This window comes from Falco punctatus (assembly GCF_963210335.1).
Source record: "Falco punctatus genome assembly, chromosome: Z".
Lineage (NCBI taxonomy): Eukaryota > Metazoa > Chordata > Aves > Falconiformes > Falconidae > Falco > Falco punctatus.
Window position 1 is genome coordinate 78,713,403 of NC_137586.1, and position 15,218 is coordinate 78,728,620.

The 15,218-nt window shown below is 41.5% G+C and overlaps 1 long non-coding RNA gene across 1 annotated transcript in view; it reads left to right on the forward strand.

The window, feature by feature from the left end:
* Nucleotides 1-15,218, forward strand: part of LOC308056101 — a 96,891-nt gene that overhangs the window by 29,947 nt on the left and 51,726 nt on the right. The window contains exon 2 of the long non-coding RNA XR_013924706.1: nucleotides 689-13,348. This is a non-coding gene — a long non-coding RNA (uncharacterized lncRNA). The remainder of the gene's footprint in view (nucleotides 1-688; nucleotides 13,349-15,218) is intronic.

Genomic DNA, 15,218 nt, shown 5'->3' on the forward strand with positions numbered 1-15,218 from the left:
TGCAAGTAATGGTTGCAGTACTAATGCTGTAATTCATAGACATGGCACCATTGGAAAGTGCTGGAACTTGTTAAACTAAACCACCAGTGATATTTTGGACACAGTTTTCATGAAAACATTATGATCTGAGTGCAAGGATGGGTTTCAAGTGCTCCACAAGCAGCATTCCTTGGTCTGGCACACGTGCTGGTGGTGCTTTCAAGATGGTCCACAGCTCTTTGCTCCCCATGAGGGAGATGCTTGAGAGTCATCTGCTGCTACCAGCCCTGGAGCAGCTTCTCCAGAGCTTGTTCTGTGAGATCCTTGGTGTAGCTGGGCTTCAGACCACGGCACCAGGCATTTTAAACCATGCCTGCTTGTAGCTAAAGCCTTAAGTCATGTGCCTTTGTGAGGTGGGGATAAGGGTGATAGTTATTTAGCATTTGCAAGGCACTTTGAAGATACAGGAGCTGTGGGAGTTTACACACCACTGCAAGCCGAGAACAAACTGTCTAACACTTATTTCCTCACATCTTTTCTTGTAACGTGTCTCATCGACAGTCATTGCTATGAAAGGAATTCCACCTTGTGGAAAAAAGTCACTGGAAAAAAAAAGAGGGGCAATTGAGATGTTTAGTGTATAAACATTGAACTTATGATCAACAACTTCTTCACTGAACAACAAACCTCTATTTTGCTTTTCAAGCAGAGCAACGAAGACCATGATTCACAGATTTTTACACAGATCCCAAGACCAACATGCTTTAGAACTGACAAAGAGGAGCAGCCTGCAGCCTTCAGCGTTGCCTGCCCAGCTTGCAGTATCAACTGCAGGCACCAAGGTAAACCTACTACCACGGTGTCACAAGGCAGCTCCTCCAACGGGATGTCAAAGTGCCTTTTGGTCTTGGTCTTCCCAGGTAGGTGAGGACACAGACGAGTTAACTCCTTTATACACACGCTAAGTCCAACTAAACGCATAAATAAAATCGGAAAAGGGAATTTGAATTTAGCAAAACTCAACAAAGCTGAATAAATACTCAGCTAAAGCCAATTCTCTTGTTATTCTTAGAGCTACGCTTGTGAGGGAGATGTTTTGGAAATAGCTTTGGGTCATCCAAAACACTGGTTGATAGCCACTGCCAGAGATGTGTTACCTTGCTTGGTGTAGCAGTGTTTTGATAAGGTTTGAGAAGTTCCTGTCACTTTTGTTGTATGTTCTCAGTGAAATTGCTGTCATGGCTGATGATATCAGCAGCAAAGAATGACGTAATGGGACCTGTATCACTGAGAAGCCATCGATCCAGTAAAACATGTGCCATAACGTTTAGCAATAAGTAGTGAAGAATTACGAATGTTTACAGCTGAACTCTGCATGCCAAATATATGAAACAAGTGTCTCCTCTTTCCTGCTAAAGTGCAAGATAGTCAGGCCAAGCCAGCTACAGAGGCTCCAGTGTGAGCAGAAAATGCTCAGATTAAAACCCATGTTGGTGTCACCCAAATTACACAAAAACAATAATAGAAAAATGGAAAGTCAGGTCTGTATTTCCTTGCGAGGGTCTCAAATCTGATTTTGAGGCTTTGGTTTTCTCTACAGCCCTGAAACCTGCAGAACTGGTGGGATTTTACCTAATTTCATTCCTATAAATATTTGGCAGTCTAGACTGCCTCTACCACTGATGAAGAGGACCAGGGTGTCCAGGAGTCTGTTCAGCCTGTCAGGTGTGTAAGAAAGGCAGTCTCTGGGTTGCTGGCTCCTGCGGACACCAAGGCGAGCCTGGGTTGAAGTGTCTACAAGGCTGATCTTGCGGTAGGTGTCTCCAAGTGTGCAATCCGAAATGCTGAATGAGCAGCCTGTGTTTCCTACCCAGCACCTCAAAATGCATTCAAAACAGCTGACAGAAGCATCTATTCGCTTGGTAGCCAAACATCCTCATGAGTGTGGGTCTTGCATTCTTTTTTCCTTTGTTTCTCAATGAGCTGAGAAAGGAATCACTGTTTTCTGTTAAAATACTTTGGGAAGAGGAGATAGAAAGTGATAGTGCCTGCCCCTTTCTCGTAATGCAATAGCCTTATTGTCAGAGCAGCACAGAGGAAGGGGGACACGTGGGTCCGATTTCCCCTTCTGCCTCGGGCGGCTCAAGCCCAATGTTTCCCACCCTTCAGAGGAATGGCTGTGGTCAAGGGGAGGATTCAGGATTCGCCGGGCCAGTGAGCAAAGATGAAAGGGAGCATGGCTCCAGGGCTCAGGGCATCCTTTCTGTTCCATGCTCTGCTCCCAGGATCGTTTCTGTCTTTTATTTAAAGACTGTTTCATGTAAGCATACACAGTCCTGGGAGTGGGATGACACAGTGGTGTGGTTTCGCTGCCTTCTGCTGACCTGCACGACATGGACTGTGCCTTGCAAAAATGTATAAAATGCGCACATTTTCCTATGAAATGAAATTGAAGATTGGGACTATTCAATTAACAGAAATGAGTAAGGAGAAACATACTGGCACTGTTTGAGATAATTAATCGTACTGAGAAGGTAAAACAGGTTCTTCTGTTTATCCACTCCAGAAACAAAGTTTAATGAAGCAGAAGGGGGTGGGGGGGAAATGTAATCAAAGGAAGCTTTTTTTTTCTCCTTTTCTTTTTCTTTTTTAAACAAAGGCTGCAATTAACCTGTTGAACTCATTTCTACTAGGTATAACTTAGGCCAAGAGATTAGTAGGATTCAAAAAGGATTAGACATCTATATGCATAATGAAAATATCCATAAGCTACAGTGGGTAGAATACTATCTCAAACCCATTTACAGAATAGCTTGCCTCTTAATACCAAATGAATCCTGTGTACCAACTTCTGTCTAGTTGCGGACCTTGTGAAGTAGCTTTCTTCTTATCCAAGATCTTTATGCAGCAACCCTACAGAAAAAAGAAAAAAAAAAAGATGACACCTAAAATATAATGCACTCTTCTGCATTACTGCTGTTCCAGGAAAGCAGCTGTTACATTGCTTACATGGAATAGTGATTTTATGAACTTGTATATTTGTATACTTCTTAAATTGGCATTTTTACACTGTAAGTAACATTCAGTCCTGGTAAATAAAGAGGGGGAGAAGCACAATCTGACCACCCAGCTTGGAGCGAAATGTTGGAGCTCTTTCCATAAGAGTCAATCCACAGTGAGGGTCCGATTTCCCACTTTAAGTGTACTCTTACTTGCAGTTGGAGCAAACTGACAGAAAAGGTCTTTACAGAATAGTTGTATACCAATAATGCAGCGAGAGAAATGGATGGCTACCAAATTCTCCACATGTGCATTTCGTGCAGGCTGAGGCTAAAACTTTTCCCACCCAGTGAGTTATAGGTGCACACTGATGTTTGGATAATCAGCGAACGTTTCTGAAAATGAAGGTTGGGTTCTTCTTCCTTTTCCTGGACTCAGTTGTGGCAAAATAAATAAGGACAGGCAGATCTTAAAATAATTGTCAAAGCTGTATAATGTGGGTTTTAGCGTCTGCGAGGCCATAGAAGTTAAGTGAAGACTAACTCTTAGATTATATTAAGTCAATTGTTATTTACTGTCTGTAGTAAATGTAGAATCAGAATTGCCTTTGAATATAGACAGTGTTTTCTCCTCTGATCTCTTTTTGCTTGTCCCTCTGGCCAGCTATGCTGTCTCATCCCTGAGGAAGGCTGCCCTTCCAGCCCTTCCACACCCCTAGGAGTGAGAAGACCACCTGATTTTCTGGTTTGTGTTGAATGTATTGTATTACTGCTGTGAAAGTGTAAAAAGTTCTCGCCTTGCTGCCTGTGCCACTGTCTCACATGCTCCAAATTCAGAGAAACAAGCCCACCATCTTTACATCCACCATGCTTTGTTAAGCATCGACTGGGCTCCCAGGTGTCCTCGTGCCCTCAGGTACCACCAAAGTTTTTGCAGTCCAAAGATGTTCAGTGTCTCAAGTGATGGGGAGTTGAGAAGGTATTTCCTACTGAAAACTCTTTCCACCATACAAATTTACCAGCTAAATTTAGGTGTGGGTGATATTTAATAATTCCATAGTCCTTTTGCTTTTGGTTTACAATTTGTCAGCATTACTTCATTACTGTTTGCAAAAGTAACAAAAGGTGTTGCAACGGGGTGTCATTTGGGCAAATTAAACCTGCAGTGGGATTTCAAATGCAGGCATTTGTCCTCTGGGATTAGGCATCAGCAGCCTGTGGAATTATTTCTGACATTTCATCCATCATACACTCAGAATAACTAAACAAACCGGTGCTGCTCTCTCCCTGCTCAAAGAACAACTTTCACAGAGCCTTCCCACGGAAATATCCCAACCTATTAGTGTCAGGAAATTGTGCTTGGAAACTTAAGAGAAAAAAGAAAAATCTTCCATAAGTGAAAGGCAGAGTTGTTATTGCACGTCAATAATGTGGATTGGGAGGTCTGCTCATAAACAGTGCTTTGGCTGGTGTAAATTGGAATGACATAACTGGTGTAGGTATATTGATTTTGTTCAGCCCAGGAATTTTCACCGTAGAAGTGACTAGATCTGCAGCTGTGAGAATCTGGACTTACTTTTAAAGAAAGCTGCCAAACTGGTATTAGGTGAAACCAGAGGAGGGTTGGGCCTGCAAAGACTGCTTCTTTTCCTCTTTTTTGTTTGAAAAAGCAAATTTTAAAATACACAAGCTTTCCACATAGCCTCTTGCACCCTGTGTTTTTCAGCCTTTTCTTGAAATGCCAAGCACATACTTTGGTGGCCAAAGTGTTTATTTCAGCCAGCTCATTCCTGGATAAATACGATGAGACTAGATTAGCTGTAGTATTTAAATACTGTAGCACCAGTGAACAAAAACTGGACTAGCTCATTATTACAGGATAATACCCTTTTAATCTCTATTAAAGAAAAAATTGTATCTAATAGACCTCAAATTGGTTTCCCATTCTGGAGAGACCTCCAAGGATATATTGCAATTACAGGAGTTCCTCCCCACCCCCCACCCCCCACCCCCCCACCCCCCCCTTTAAATAGCTAATATAATGTGCTTTGAAGTGATGTGGTCTCACACTGAAATCTACAATCAAACACCTAAACTAACAGAAAAGGTAAAACCCCACAAGGGAGAATTTAGAAATGGAAGTGCATAATCAGATAAATGAGAAGAAAGTTTTGAAAAGGATTGCAGAGGAGTAACAGGAGATATTGCTGGTGTGTTTCTTACTTCATTGTTGTTTTCCTTCAGTAAAAGTTCTATCAGCTGGGGAGAGTTGCTCACTTCTTTGAAGCTAGCTCTTGTTTCTCTGAAATCAGATTCCTTATTCCCAGGGCTCCACTCCGCGATGCCAGCACAAACATTACATCAGCAGCTGCACAGCACTTTAAAGAGTTAGCAAGGAGCTATCAGGCAATTACTTATTCCATTTTAGATCTCTGTCCATTATTTTCACTGAGCAAGTTTGAACCTGGGGGAATAAAAATCAGAGAAAGCAAATAAACATTTTGGAAGTCTGAGCATCTCACCTAAGGAGGGAAACTCACCTACTACTAATGAAAGAGTCCAGACCTGTAGGTGAGGAGTGCCAACAGGAAGGATAAGCCCTTTCCCATGAATAAAGCCTTGAAAAGTACTTGGGTCTTCACTCTGAGGAATATACAGAGTTTTGGTGGTGCTGAGCTGGTGCCAGCCTTACTTTTGCCAGGGGCAGGTGCAGCTCTGGCAGCTTCCATGTGGGCAGCATGGCAGGCAGGCTGGTTTCACCTGTGGCGGAGTTCTAGAGTTGGTAGGGCTGTGCTCTGTGTGAGTTGGGTAGGATGAAGTGAATGGAGAAACACAGCTTGAAATTCTTGGATTATTTCCAAAATTAAGGGCTCTTTTTAATTTTTTTTTTTTTATTGTCACTGAGTCTAGATTTGCGTTGTTTTCTGGTGTGTGTGTATGTGTCTCTGTGTGTGTGAAATACAAGCTATTGTAGACAGAGACTGACTTTTCATATAAACAAGTGTACATTTGTCCTTTGGCCTGAAGTACACAATGAATAAAAGCATTAACAAGCTTCTCATAAAATAAGCAATAGTGGAACCATGAACCGCCTTTGCTTCAGAGGCGTCTGTGTGACTGGGGGCTGTTAATAATGCTCGCAGTGTCCCTCACTCGATACCAGCAAAGCCAAACGCCATCCCAGCCAAAAGGCAGCAAAATATCAAGCAGTCCCATGGAAGCTTATGAGAATAGATGGGCTTTGCTGTTTGCCCTCACCTCTGTTGGCTTGCATGGCATGTATAAATTTTACCAGTGGAAGTGCTACACTGAATAATTGGAGGAAAAAGGAAAAAAACATTCAGATACAATTTACTACGGTGACTAAGTCAGAAAGTTTCGGGCTGTAACTTCCTCATGCTTTACAGTTCTCTAAATCTTTTGCTGCTTAAACCCCATCCTTATCTGCATTGTCCTAGGAAAAAAAAAAACTTCTTTTTTTTTACTTGAATGAAGCAAGGGAGAGCTTCTCATATGTACAGTTAGACATGCCTTGGCTGCTGTGGATGTATGACTTGGGTATTTTGACAGGACACTTTTGACAGTTTTTCACAGTTGTCCCCCAAAGCAAAGCTGTGGGATTGCAGGGGAAGGACCTTTCCCCTCCGCTTTCCTCCTTTCACCCTAAAGCAGTGAGATTTACTTCCAGACGAGCACCCAAGGTGAATCTCCCTGCTTGCATCCTACCCGAAGACGTGGCCAACATTCCTGTGAGAAAGATGACTCAAACTCTGCCATTGATTTACATTGTGGCTTTTCATCTGTCCTCCTTTATTAACCTATGTGTAAGTGCATGCAGCTGATTAAATGTCTCCAGTACCAGAATTTCAGAAAATTGCAGATGGAGCGAATACTTGCCTGCCAGAGAAATTTGATAATTTTGCTGTGGGAGTAAGGTGTGAGCAGGTCTGTGCACTGTCCTGGGAGCCAGGCTTGCTTTCTTGTTGGCTTTTCCATCTTGGTCCCAGACCAGTTTAATTTCTCTGAGAACATATTTTTATGAGCTGGGACAGAAAGTGAGAGGGAATGAGGCAGGGTGGGATGGCTTGGGAATACAGCCGGGCTTTGCATAAACCAGTAGTTCAGTCATTCACTCAAAACATCAGAGGATCAGTCCTAATCCCCGAGTCAGTTATAAAACAGTGTCAACATGGAAGACAGCGCTGCATGTTTTTGGAGACGTGGGGTTGGATGTCAGCTTCAGGGAGACATATACAGATCTGAGCTGCAGCAGAGCAGAGACAGGCAACTCAGGGCTAAGGATTTCCCCAGATGCTCTAAAATTAGGTTACTTTATATATTTTTTTAATCCTCCTAGACTTTTAAAAAAAATCTGGTTCTGCTTCTAAAACATTTGCCATTAAGGAAAGATATTGTGGAGGGTATCTATAACTGAGTAATTCGTAGCAGATAGCTTTTTTAATGAATGATGGATTTCCTTTTTTTCCTTTCCAGAAAGAGTGAAGTTATTTTTTCAACCTGGGTGCTGGGAATAGAGAAGGTAATTTACGTGTGGTCCCTATATGGTGGCTGCAGCTTTATGGATTTGTTCAACCAGACACACACAGTTTGGGGTAAACAGCTCTCGAACAACAGAGTACATGAAACTTGGTTACTTTGGTTTCCAAAGTTGTCCAGGAGATGCTGACAGGATAAAGCAAAAGTTGTCCTTAGTTCACTTTCCTGTACTGATCAAATAGTTAGGATGTGAACCTGTATGCCAGACTGATCTCTTTCTTGCACAAGGGTGGAAGCCCAAAGAGGATCTGTGCTCCACTGATGACCCTCGTTCCCTCCATCCCCTTCATGAAGCAAAGCACAGTGTAGAAGTTAGATAATCCCTTGTTTTATATTCCCTGAACCGCTCTCTATTTCTAAGCCTTCTACACACATGAAACCTTTGAAAAAAATTACCAGTTCAAAATGACAATGGGAGAAGGAAAGACACCTACAGTACATTGTGACAGTCCTGCCCAGCTGGAGAAATCTCTTTTAGACAAAGAGGATTTGGTTGGGTACCCAGCCTGAAATCAAGACACCAGCTCTACTTAATCACTCTTTGTTTCCTGCCCTTTTATTTCCATGGAGGGAAATAAATACTTATAGATGAGAAGAACTAAATTTCAGACAGTTAAAGGTGGGTGAGTTGAGTCCCACACATTTTTTACAGCTAGATATTTCTATAAGCAGTATAAAACAAAGTCCCTGTCAAATAAAGGTAAGTTTTATAACATTTTATGGTAGTACCTAAGCATCTCCCAAAAGACATGAAAAAGTTTCAAAAGGTTGTGATATCATTTCATGTATGACAGTAGCTGAGAGAGACAGCACAAGGCCCTAGGCTGCAGACAACAGCTTGATCCTGTATTCCTGAAAATCCTTAGAAATTCTGCCAAAGGGCTGGACTAGGTGTAGTGAGAATGCTAAGGAGAGATACTAGGCTGGGCTCAGTATACTAAGATTAGGCTCAGGGGAGATACTAGACTTGTCGGGATCCTTTCTAGCTTGTTTTCGGTTCCTGGCTTGTGGTCAAAGGTTAATAGATGTATGTAAGAAATGTTCCAAGTGTGTTTTGCCATATGCACATGCATTCTGGGGAGAAAACCTGACTTTAACTGTTTCTACACATCAAGGTTGTACAGCACTAGAAGGGTCAATAATGGCAAGTCCAGGTGAAATTATGGCCCTGTTGATGCCCAAGTGGTTTAAGCTTTCCAAGTAAAATTTGCAAATTTCTTCACTGGAGAAATTTGTTCCCTATCTCAGGCAGCTAAGGTCACCAATGCCTCAAAGCAATATGGCCACAAAAGGCACATAAAGAGACAAGCGCTCAACCGCTGTTGCTAAAACTATGGTTTCCTTACAAGAAAAGTTAGCCCTGACTAGAAAGTCTGTTTGTGTGTCAAGATCACAAAGACCAATTATGACTGTAACAGCCAGCACCATACAGGGAATTTAGAGTACGATGCTCATCCCTGACCTACCCTGCGGATCAGCTGGTGGTCTGCAGTTGCTCTACACATCTGTTGACATCAAAGAGGCTGACAGAAAAGTATGTGTCAAGGTGACCCTAACTTCTGCTTTGATTAATTCACTTTATAATTTGTCACTTTGGAGGGGGGATAAAAGGGAATATATAATTAACCTCTTTTGAAAGAACAGTACCTCAATCAAGTATAATTATTTTTCTAGATTAAACCATTACAGCCTCTTCCCATACTAACAGATATTATCTTAGCTTAAATCTGGTATCAGTAAAAAGTTACTTAATATATTGATGCAAAATAAATTGTGTTAGGGCTTGTTTGTGTGTGGTGCATTCTGGAAAGGGCTGTGCCTCCTCCATCTGAATAACTTACAACAAAGGCCCTATGTTACAAAGGACTGAGTTCCTAAGGACCATGGCTTGGCATGTACTTTTTACTGTAGATTTTTAGTGTATTTTTTAGATTTTTTTTTTTAGAATTTACTGTAGATTACCACTAATAAGTCACTGAGTATTTGGAGAGAGTCCTGAGCAATTTGCAAATATCCAGCTATTTTTTTTTTTACTTTAGTGCTTTTTTTTTTTTTTCATAAAACCAAACAAACGAAGAGACAACAGCAAAATTTTAAGGAGATATATAACCTTAAGCTATATGAAGTGTCAAAATACATTTAAACACATGCCAAGAACTGAGTGGTCTTGCTTTATTCTTATCTGGGGAACATTTTACCCAACCAGAACTTTAATGTTCCTTTCTTATTCTGGGTGTAAGACCACGCTATTCACACTGGTTTCCAAGTATGACAGATTCCAGCCCAATCTGATACCGCAGTGACTGTTCATTTCCCACTGGTGATCACCCCCTCATCTTATGGCTGCAAAGAGAAACACAGAGAATGATCACAAGGCTCTCTCTAATAATAATGTACACTTTTACATGCATCCATATTCTAGCACTGAAGTTAAAACACTGTGCTTTGCTTCCTTACTTTGCCATTTAGTTTGGTGAAAATCTTAAAGATTAACTGGAGATCAGTATTATTTCTTGAGCTTGTTTCCTTTATTATTTTTTTTACCTTTCTTGCCAAGATGATTTGTGTAGAGCATCCCATGCCAAATAGCAGGTGCATAAAATAAATAGAGATATTTGTAGACAACATGTTGGCAAAGGACTGAAAATGCTGTTCTTCAAAAACCCCGAGTACTTTCTTCATCATGTGCAATTTGGACTGTACTAATGCAATTGCTTGTGCATGTACTTTGTGTACAGGCTCTTAGGGCATTTTGATTTGTTAGGCTATAGCTTTGCTATACACTTCTTCTGCCGCTTTTTCACTACTCTTTAAAAGATTCTGGCTCTAGCCCTGGTTGCAATGCATGAGTTTAATTAAAATCTGCAGATGTTTTCCACAGACTATGTGGAGTGGGATTTATGTTTCATCAATGAATGTACATTGGCTCCTGCCTGAATATATGCATGTACACTTCAAATACATGGGCAATAAATAGATCCTTTCTCGAGAAACAAGAACAAAACACACAAGCACGTATCCTCTACAGCAGTGAGAAAGAATATTTTGAGATGGGGGCTACCCCAGATCTGGGAGCTGTCACTTGTGCAGCATATGCAGAGATAAGGAGGAAGCTATAACATAAACACAGGGAAGGGACTTGATATTCATTCCAGTTTAATTTGCCAGAGCACGATCTTTCACCCACATGCTGGAAACGGGGACGCGTCCCCTCTCAACCTGCAAACCGGCTCGCTGAAAGATTGGCAGCTGCCTGCAGAGCAGGCACACCTTGCGCTGGGTCCGGGGCAGGCGATGTTTCAATCAGGGCTGCGGTGATGAAAGGGCTGGGAGGGCTCACCTTTCACACACCGACCTAAACAAACACAATATCACGTCTCTGCTGCAACCCAAGCCGGTCCCTGCTTCAGCATTCCCGGCACACACTCAGCTCGCCGCACGCTCCCAGACATAACTCGTCTACATGCTCCTGTGTCATTTTACATCGCTGAGCTTGGCCTTTCAGGAACGGCAGGATAACGCTTCCCCATCATCCCAGCAAACTGCAATTTCATGTTTACCAAAAAACAGGGAAAGGAATGAAACTAATTTCAAAACCCCTGTTAATTATTGATAGGTATAAAAATTGTCCTCTTGTGTTCTGAAAACTGGTGTAAAATGTCACAGCTAGAGAGTTTCTTTCCAGTAAGTTATTCTCAGTAAATTTGGTCTGCTCGTTGCACGCATACACATATAGATATCTCAGATCTGTCTTTATATATGCTTTCTCCTCATGAAAAGCATTCTGACTACTTAACAGGCATGTGGGATCCTGCATAAATTATGCTGATTCTATATGATTCAAACTATAAAATATAAAATTACATTTCATTTTCAATAAGCGTATACACAAACCATGCGGAACATGAAAGGTCAGGCTGGAAGTTCCTCACTCTCATTTGTGAATAATTTCTTTCCCCATCCAGCAGCCCCATTGATTTCAGCTGGGTTGAGTAAGAGGTCTCAAGTAAGACCATTATCTGGCCTTGTTTTAAGACCACTTCAGGGCTCCAGTCTTGCAATCTGATTTGTGCACAGACAGATGCATGCTTAACTGATGTCAGTGGGCTGCTTTTTTGGCTTGGGAAGGCATTTCGTGGATCAAGGCCATAACAGTTAACTCAGCTACCCAAACAAGAACATGATGAAGCTCCTCTGCTGTGTTTAATTTGATGGCTTTGAGATTATATCAACTTTTAGCTTCATAGATGTGCGGTGTTTCTCCACTAAAAAAGTGTAATATTCTTACCGTACTCCCACAACTTTGAGAAGACAGACAAACATCATGCAAACGTTAGAGAACAAGCAGTATTTAGTGTACCTGGGGTGGACCACACCAGCAGAATGGCAATGCCTACAGAAAAGGCCATCCTTTCAGGACACCCATTCCTTCCCATGAATTATGGCATGCTTGTTTGTCCTTGCTGCCTTACACCGAAGTTTCCAAACTTGCTTGTGTATGTGCAGTCATAGGAGTTAGGTGCCTGTTTTCAGAAATGAGTTTATATGAATGCTGCTCAGTTCATGGGAAAATGGATGTGACCTCAAGAAACAGCTGCACTTTGATTCTGGAGATGAGGTTTCTAGCTTTAGATTTAGAGATCTCTGTGTTTAGAGCCTGATTCTGATTGCTCTTGTATTGCACAGAGATCTCCTCTCACAGTACGGTGGGTGCTGAGCCAACACCCTTTGCAGTCCACGGAAAATCTCTCACTGACTTCTAAAACAGACTGAGTTGTGCCTGAATTCTACAGCCTATTTTTTCTGCCTCAGTCACCAGTGTGGTCTCCCTCCTGGGTATCATAGGTATGGAAGCTAAATTAGCCACCCAAAAAATTTAACAGAGCGTTAGACGGAGGTGCAATTTCTGTGACAATGGAACAAAGGTACCTACACATTTTAAATAGCTTTACAGTGCCAGTCTGCTTTCACTGATATCTGTTTTAAAGTTACCTGTGATCAGAAGTACGAGTACTCTCTACAGGATACTTTTCATATACTTTTACTGGACTCTGCCTGGCACACTCACTGATCTCTCTTCAGCATGTTCTCTTTTTATAGATGATCAGACATCTCACTTCTTTAATATACGGCGTACAGCTAGATGGATGCACCTACATGAACACCGTTGCCACCAGTGTGCACTGGTACAGCAGTCAGGCATGCATTACAAGCAGAAAGACTGGGGCTGGACATGAATAAAAGTGTACTGTCATATTGTACATGAGATGATCTTTAGAGACTTTACCTGACCATTGTTTTCGAAAGCGTGAACACCAGTGTAAGCTTTGTTAGTTATCAAGTGTTAAGCACACTATCATGAAGTCCACATGCACTTACAGTTTTGGTTTTTAGGTGTACTTTCCCCAGGTGTAAGGAAAAATGGTGGAAGACGCAGAAGAAAACCTTTGCTTTGTGGCTTCAAGGTGTCTTGGCTCATAAAGTAATGCTGGTGTGGTACGTGTCTACAACTGGTTGTCTGGGTTGGAGCAGGACTGGAAGGTCTGGGAATGAATCCATGCAGAATTGAATCCTTTCTGCATCTCCTTGGCTGGTGATAAGTCACATTGCTGCCCACAAGGGCGCAAATGTTGAATAAACCATCATTTTGGGTAGTATGAATCCAATCCGTTGCCTGGTTTTGAATGTTCATTTTCATACTTAATAGGAGCTGCAGAACACTTAGAAGGTCATCTCCATGGGATGGCTCCTTGCTGGATTTACAAGGAGCTCTCCTAATCCTTCAGCCACACTGCAGAAGGCAATGAAGACAGGTATGGGCTTCCTTAACTGTTACCACTTCTGTTCATTTTCCATTCAGCAACTGTCTCACCCGTGCACGTGTTCCACACAGTTTTCCCTGGCTGTGCACTCAGTACGATCTGAATACAGCCGTCAAAATCTGGATCAAGGCACATTTCGAGTTAGATTTCTCTGTCGTAGTGGAAGGAAAGATTCTTGGAAAGTTGCTCCATGCCATATTTCAACTACCTACAGCTAGTTATTTTGGATGAAACTTTTGTTATGGTTAAAAAAATGTAGATCTTTCTAGTTAACTTCTTGCTTTCACTTAAAAAAGGTGTCTTGGAGCAAAGGTGAAGACCACAAAGCTTCGCCCAAAGTTAAGGGCTTGAAAGTAAAGGTTAGAAAAATTTGAATACTTAAATATAGGAGCTTAAAATGGGAACCGGTAGACCTCCTAAGCCATGTTATTTTCTGTATTAATCTACCTGTTTGTATGAAACAGGGGCAGACACATCACCAATTTTCAGTCATTTTTGCTGTCAGTGAAAGGAGAAGACTTTAACAAATAATTATTTGCATGATAATGTTAATAATAATGCCAGAAAAATTAATGCCACTGAGTACAAAAGAATGTGTGAAGCAAATAGGGGTCAGGATCAGGAACACTGAAATGTGAATATTCAATTAACAATAATAGAAAAGATGTGGGGCATGGTATGTAAATGAAGGCTGCCTGGGGCCAAATGTTCTCAATAGCGAAGCCAACAAGATATTAAAAACATCCCACATGACTTTGTTTTTCAGTTCATGAGCAAATCCATGTTGAAAATATGTTTATCTGTTCTAACAGCAAAAACAAACACATTCCATAATGTATGTATTAGGAGGATGTATAACTGGCGTAGCATTCATGGCTAGGAAAATGTGACTACATACAGTAAGTGCTGTGGAAGGGAAGGGGGGAAGAGGGAAAAGTGGTAAGAAAGACAGATGCTTAGGAGAAAAAACTTGCTAACCAGAGGTTTTTACATGGACCACAGCATTGCATGTCCCACATGCTGATTTCTCGAGCAGACCTGTTGCCAAAATAAATTTTTTCTTGGACTCTAGAATTTATAGGATGTGCTTGGCTTGCATCAAGAACACAGCAGTTCCTTCCCCACACAAACAGCTCTATCTAGCTAGGCTGGATATAAACAGAAAGACTGCTTCACTAATTATTTATACAAAGACAAAGATAGCTGCATTCTGGAAGGTTCGTAGGAACTGGATTTTTTTTTTTTTTTGTTTTACTGTGTTTTTGACTTTCAGGGCTGTCAGACTCCACCGAAATCTGTCTAGACCTTCATCCACAGGAAGGTAGTTCACAAGTTTACTGCTTTGATTCATGCAATGATCGCCCTCCCCCCTCCCCCCATCTCCCAAAGAGTATTGATACTCTTTATACAATAGTAAAATGCTTATATAAAGCAGGATCTTTACCTGGATAAGGTGTTTCTCTTCCTACCTGACCCCTTGGCTTTTGAGACTGTTTGTGTGACCAAGGATTACTCCAGACCTACCCAGCACTGACCTCACTGTAAACGTTTGCATTACAAGGAGTTTCTTACATGTACTGCAAATGCGTTACACTGACATGTTCCAACAAACAGTGGCTTTTTCAAATCAATATGACTACTTTTATGAGTCAAGTGGAACTCATTCATAAGTGTTTTCAGATGCAAGCCAACTGTTTCTTATATTATGCTCCATCTTCTTTCCCCCTTTCTCCCCAGTTATAGAGCAAGGGGTTGAAATACTGAAACAGGCTTAGCAAGGGGAGTAAGAGGAAAATAATTTTCCAAGTGCTTCACATACCATTGTCCTTGTCCTCTCACTTGTGCATGAAATGCAGCTGAA